Genomic DNA, 6,703 nt, shown 5'->3' with positions numbered 1-6,703 from the left:
GGACCATTTGGAATTCACACCTATTTCACACTGTGGTTTTAACTTGCACAACGATCACAAGATCATGAGATAATGTGATCAAACAAAAATCCATCTTCTCGTAATGTGTTTATCATGATAGACAGTCTGTTCATTCTATCCCCTCCCAGGTATGTTTTTAAAATGCCTTTTCCAAACAGTTTCCAATGACGGCTTCTCAGATCGTTCTGCATCAGGTTAGCTGTGGTCTGCCCTTAAGCTCTTTTTTTCAGTTTTGTTACAGCTATAACTATTGGTTGTTCACACAACAGGATAGAGCAGAGCTTTAGTGCAACACTTCTAGAAGAGACTTAAAGGTTGAATATGTAGAATCTTTATTAAAAGCTTTATTTAATAAGAAATAATAATAATACACCCACAAGCGTTTTGTCTGAATTAATATTTCAAAAGATTTTTGATGGGTTTGACAATGATTTTCTGTCCCATTCTTTTTCCATGGTATCAGCCAATAGCATTGGGCGTTGCTGGTTGCCAGGGTTGTCTGTTGTTGGGTGCAGCTACTGTAGGCTGGCACTGGGTGAAATGGAGTTTGCCAATCCTGCAGCTGCTTCGGAGCCTCAGTGAAGGGGGTCTTATTTGTCCCAGCAGCTGAGTGAGCGGAGACGGGCAAAAAACAGAGTCAATATAGTCCAAGCATTCACTCCATGGACTGAGAGGAAGGAGAGAAACGCCATTAAAACGCACGCCCAAATGGCTACGGTTCTCCTTGATCGCTAAGATCACTTTCATCTTTACTTAGCGGTAACGGCTGACGGTAACTGTCAGTCAACTCCTCTGCAATACTTGTTTTTATGGTGCGATTTGCAGGATGGGATGGTTTCAAACAGGCTACTGGGCGCGGTCTGACCAACATGGCAACCCCACTGCTGGAATTATTTTTTGTTGTTGCGACTACGATCTTGAGACACTAGATGGCAGTGTTCTGCTCATTCTCCATATTCAATCTTTAATATAGGGATAACTGTGTACATGTTATGATTATTACATCTACCCTCTTACTATAATGGCAAGATTTTCACCCCACCTTTGAGTGTAGCCATTATAAACACTTTTGCCTTCTGATGTGCTCGGACAGGATGTCATACTAACATTTCCAACCTTCATTTTAATCCTGATCATCAAAACTGAATATATGGAAACCATAATTTACTCTGTTCATTCCCTCAGAGAAATAGCATTAGTTCAATGTGGCAGCAGGATATGAGGGAACAGCTATTTGTGGCTAGTCGGCACAAGAGAATCATCCAAAGTACAAAGCCATTTTGTCATATGCTCTCTTTCCCTTTCACCCGTTCGGTTTAGGCGAGGGGTGGCGCCTGGTTGCAGCGTGGAGCCGGCATGACAAGACGCGGATTACAGGCTTAGTGCTTGAGCCCGGTCTCAAATTTGAGTCCAGACTTTTTTGAAGTCTTCCACTGGTCTTGGACTCGTGCTTTGCTGGATTCGGAATTGTCTTGGACTCAGGTCGAAGTGGTCAAGTTGTTCCTGGTTGCTCTTTTACGATCAGTTGTACAGAGCGTTGCCTAAATTCTATGATCAATCTTTTTCTGCGATAGATAGATCTTGGTTATAGATCCATCCTAACCTCTTAAAATCTTTGTATTAGCATTGGGAAGACACTATTGCCTATAATGGTCTTCAACAGGACTCTCTGGCCTCTGTCGCAACTGCATTTGGTCTTTGATTTGACTTAGACTTGATTCAGTTGGTCTTGACTACAGCCTAGTTGGATGACACCATGGTCGCAGAGCCACTTTTTGATTTTGTCATTAAAAAAATAAAGCCTCTTGCCGTTCCTGTTTCCATTTTCATAGCATTTTACTGTAGCAGTTAGAAGTTAAATTATAATAGTTGTTGTGGATTTAGTCAATGTGGAAGAAAGAGTCCTAGCATCAGACTAACAGCAATGGAGAGGCCCCATGAAATCTCATCTCAATCTCAACATAAATGATTGATCTCTCCGCTCTGATGATACCTGCCAGCTCCTGACAAATGTCAGATTATGTTCCCCAATTAGCTCTGGATCACAGTTTTTCATTTTCTCTGAGTTTTCTGTTATGGTGAGCACATTTGGACAGCACAGCACATTGAAAAAATGGTGGTGCATCACACACAAAAGAGCAGAAGTGTTTCACAAAAAGGTCGATGGGAACAGGAGAGAAGAGGACAGCAGCAAAACAAACAATGGGATGAGCTGCAGCAAAGATGTGATGGATTTTTATTTTATTTTATTTTAAAAAGTTCAACATGACATTTTTCAGATATTTTGTGGATTCTTGTGGGCTTATAGACAAATCTGATGACCACTATGTGGCGTCTCTGTGTCAGTGCTGAAAGTGACAGCAGCATCAGTAGTTGGATTGACAACTAATTGACTCAATTGATGACAAAGTTTGGCCAGTTACTATTTTGGTATAAAAATTCTTGTGGGCCACACAATATTCAAACATTTTGATGGCGAAAACATAACATAGATATATATTTCATTGTACACATTGGTGAGTGCAAAGCCAATAACAATTTACCTCCAGTCTGGAGCTTTCATAGGACAGGGCTAAAGTTGTGTAGTGGAAATTGGTATTAAAGCTTACAGTGATCTAATAACTGTGTTAACAATCTCTCAACACCAAATAGCTTACTCACAACTGAACAACGGTTGCAACAATGGCTGTCAGGTCCCACTTACGGAAAAAAGAGTTCATATTGAACACGCTCATACCATAGACTGTTTTAAAAAATAGACGTAGCCTCTCCATCGAGGTCCATTCTCTCAACTTGGTCCAGTTGTACTCGCCTATGTGAGTCACCATCTTGTCAGATTTTGACTCCTCCTCATTTCCTCTTACCAAATAAGGACATGTATGTGACGTTGGGGGGAGAGAGATACGTCCATCTGGCTGACGTATACCTCCGAGGAGAAGTGAGGGCCAGAGGCTAGAAGTCACTCAAGATGTCACGCCCCTAATTATTTATAAACTTTAACCTCCAATAAAATAAAAACTAGCCTGGTACAAAAAAAATTCTCCCCCTCAGTGTTGTCATGGAGATATGACCTAAACATGCAGACTAGAATGTTTTTTTGTCCCAGGCCTTAGGGCACACTCACACTGTCCATCCGTACCGTGCTCAAGACGTTTCACGGCTAAAGTCTAGTTCGTTTGACCAGTGTGAGTGCAACCCTACCGCGCATAGGCGGTATGCGCAGTACGAGCGTGCGCACGTGTACGAGCACCAGGTCTACAGCGGTTCTGACGTCATTTTATGTGTGTCTGTTGGGACATAGAAAAAAAGAAGGAGGGACCATGCGTGGACATTTAAAACAATGGTTCACGTTGTTGTGATGCGGAGTTGGAGTGTTTACTGCAGATTTGGTCGGATGAAAATGTTCAAAAACAGTCGACAAGACGCACAAAAACTCTGAGGTCTGTGGAAAGATTTGTAAACAAAGTGATGCATCGCGATGACGTCAATCAATGCGTGTGACTTGTTACAGCGTGATGACGTGTAGGCAAGCAAGAAGCATTCGCGCCGAGGCCCAGGTAGTGTGAGTACAAACGGGCCTGGCCCGCGGGGGGAGAGGGAGGGGGGGACAAGTACCCTAAAGCACGGGGTACGGTACGGATGGACAGTGTGAGTGCGGCCTAAACAGGTTTAATTATGCTGTGAAAACAGCCTGTTTAACATCAATGAGAAACTGCTCTATTATGAAACCTGCCCCTAGTGGACACTCGGAGAACTGCAATTTTTGGCACTTCCTTATTGGGTCAACCAGGAGATCACTGTGGTTGGGAATTGGCTCATACATGCGTCCATCTTCATCAGTCCAGAACACTGCAGGTGCACATTTAATGAAGTAGACAAAGTTGACTTTGCTATTATCAGCTCAACACATTATTGTGTCTGACATGGACCTCTTCTGTACAACAGTGCCCTCAGTGGGGCTAACTAGGATGTCCAAATGAAGCTTCATGAACCATTAGTTGTATTTGTTGAGTACACTAGATGGTCGCTTCATTTGAACATCACTAGGGCTAGCAATGTTAGAGATATGAGGTAGAGTCAAGAACATCTGATGAAAGATGAAAGATTGTTTAATGGTTCCTCTAATTCTGAGTAATTAGTGTCCTCTAATATTAATGGTTGTTATCTTGTCATGCCACATCTTTGTGTGTGCTATATTTATGCAAGCTGTAAGCTGAATGTGTAACCTCCAAGAGTCCAAAGAGGATGGAGAGGAAAATGGCCTTGGTGCTAATGCTCTATGACCCAGGCTTGAATAAATGATCATTTAACAAGCTGAACCTGATGAAAGCCATTTGCAGGTTTTCTTTTTTTTATTCCACTCTTTTCTCTCAGGTTTTTTACTTGGAAACCACTTCATGTCCATAAATGAGACCCATATAATTAAAATCTGCAAGACTTCAGAACATGCTGGCGGCTTTGTTCTACAACATCAATACAAAACTTTTCAGTGTTATTTTCAAACTGCAGTCCGTCTGCTTGATATTAGTCTATAATGTCCATATTTATACTAAGGTCTGCGTGAATACTCGATTCTGATTGGCTGCAGGGGTCCAGTAAAATGTGAAACAGTACTACCAAGTAGTTCTGGTGAAATGTTTTCTCCACCGTTCTAAATGAATGCTTCTGAATTGATGCCATGGGGCCCAAAAAGGTTTTTCCCATTGACTTACATGATAAAAGAGACATCTGCAAATCTGTGGATACATGTTTTCAAGCATCACGGCCCCTGCAAAATGACTGATGTTAATATCAGAATTTTATCCATTTGGTCCGATAGCATTTCAATAGTCTAGAAAAGGTGCACTATTAAATAATTTGGTCCCCATTCAAGTTAGACAAAGCACTAAACTGGAAGTAGCTGAATATCTAGTGTGCCTGCTCTATGGGCCCATGATGCAGAAGCAGTGCCTATCATCCTGGTATATTTACTGTAAAATTAATTTGAACTTTACACTGTGTCTAGTTTTCTTGATACATCCATGGGTTGAGTGGACTAGAAAAAAACTCCTGTTGCAAGTCATATCTAACGTTTCAATTGTGTGAACATTTTTTATGGTATGGAAACCCTCAGGTGTTATCAGGGAAAGTTTTTTGAAAAACTTTAGATTTTGATTGCAAAACTAAAATATAAATGAATGGTCTTGAATGGTCTGGCAATTGACTATGGTAAGCGGGTTATTACCCTATGAGGCGTCCTATATCAGGAATCAAGGTTCGGGTCTCCCCATCCTCCATTAATTTTGGATGTAGGACACCTCTCTAGGCAATAATAGATTTTTAGTTTAATAGTCTGGACCAGTATCCCCCAGCCAGGTTGCAAATGTACACCATGATGCAGCTACAACAGACCATGCTAAAGATACCTCTAAATCCTCTCTTTTTCTCCTTCATATTGTTTTTATCATGTCCCTACTTAGAAAACCACATTTTTGCATGTAAGCTCCAATATTAATCAAGCTCTATCATCATATATAGACAATGAAATCTGGAGATGTGCTTATGAGCTTTCTCTCCATGGCAACAGTTGTAATTTTCAGAAGAGATGTGGCTAAGCAAGCAAGGACACAGAGCGGGATGGAAGTGTGAGCTGTGAGGGAGAGTCATTGGGAAAGGGTGAGAGTCCAAATCACCTCGGTGACAGTGAATGACATTAAACAGAGTGAGAAGGACTGACTGTGAATTACTGGGAAGAGATATCATAGAGGTTAGAGGCCAGAGGGAGAAAAAGAGATGAACAGCTCTGGCTTGTCTAATATTGCAGCTCGATCAGCGGCCGTCACCATAATTTAAGGGTGGAGCTGGATCTAATGGACAACCTGAGGATACAATTGCTATGTCTCTATCCTGAGTGGCAGGATCCCCTGCTTCATGGTCTTGTTGACTCTAAATGGGACCATAATTTATTAAATGAACATCATGCTGTATTTAAGAAGGCTCGAAACTAGAGATTGAGACCATAAACTCGTTAGGAAAATGTTTACTGAGGTAATAAATCAAGTGAGAAGTTTAGGCTCATTTTCTCATTGCCTTTTCTCAGGTACCTAATAATTATAGTTGCCAAACCAACCTGTGCTCACCCCAACTCGTCGCATAGAGCTGTCAAATACATGGCGCTCCACTACAGTTAATGTTACATGTTGGTTACGTTGTGAACTCACACAAAACTAAGTGTCAGTTCAATTCAAATCAATTCAATTCAATTTTATTTATAGTGTCAAATCATAACAAAAGTTATCTCAGGACACTTTACAGAGTAGGTAAAGACCACAATCTATGACTTATTTATGATTTACACAGACCCAACAATTCCTCCGTCGAGTACAGTGGCAACGAAAATCTTCCCTACAACAGGCAGGAACGTCGGACAGACCCAGCTCTGTGGAGGACGGACATCTGTCTTGACCGGTTGGGAAAGGAAAGTTTTTAGTTTACTCTTAAATATGGGGACAATGTCTGCCTCCCAAATAACACTTGGGAGTTGGTTCCAGAGGAGAGGAGCTTGGGAGCTGAAGGCTCTGCCTCCCATTCTACTTTTGGAGACTCTAGGAACGACAAGTAGCCCTGCATTCTCAGAGCGCAGTGATCTAGTCGGGTAATACGGTACTATGAGCTCTTTAAGATAAAACGGAGCCTGACTAAT

Source organism: Echiichthys vipera (genome assembly GCF_963691815.1).
Source record: "Echiichthys vipera genome assembly, chromosome: 9".
NCBI lineage: Eukaryota > Metazoa > Chordata > Actinopteri > Perciformes > Trachinidae > Echiichthys > Echiichthys vipera.
The sequence above is the reverse complement of the archived record's forward strand: the minus strand, read 5'-3'. Positions refer to the sequence as shown.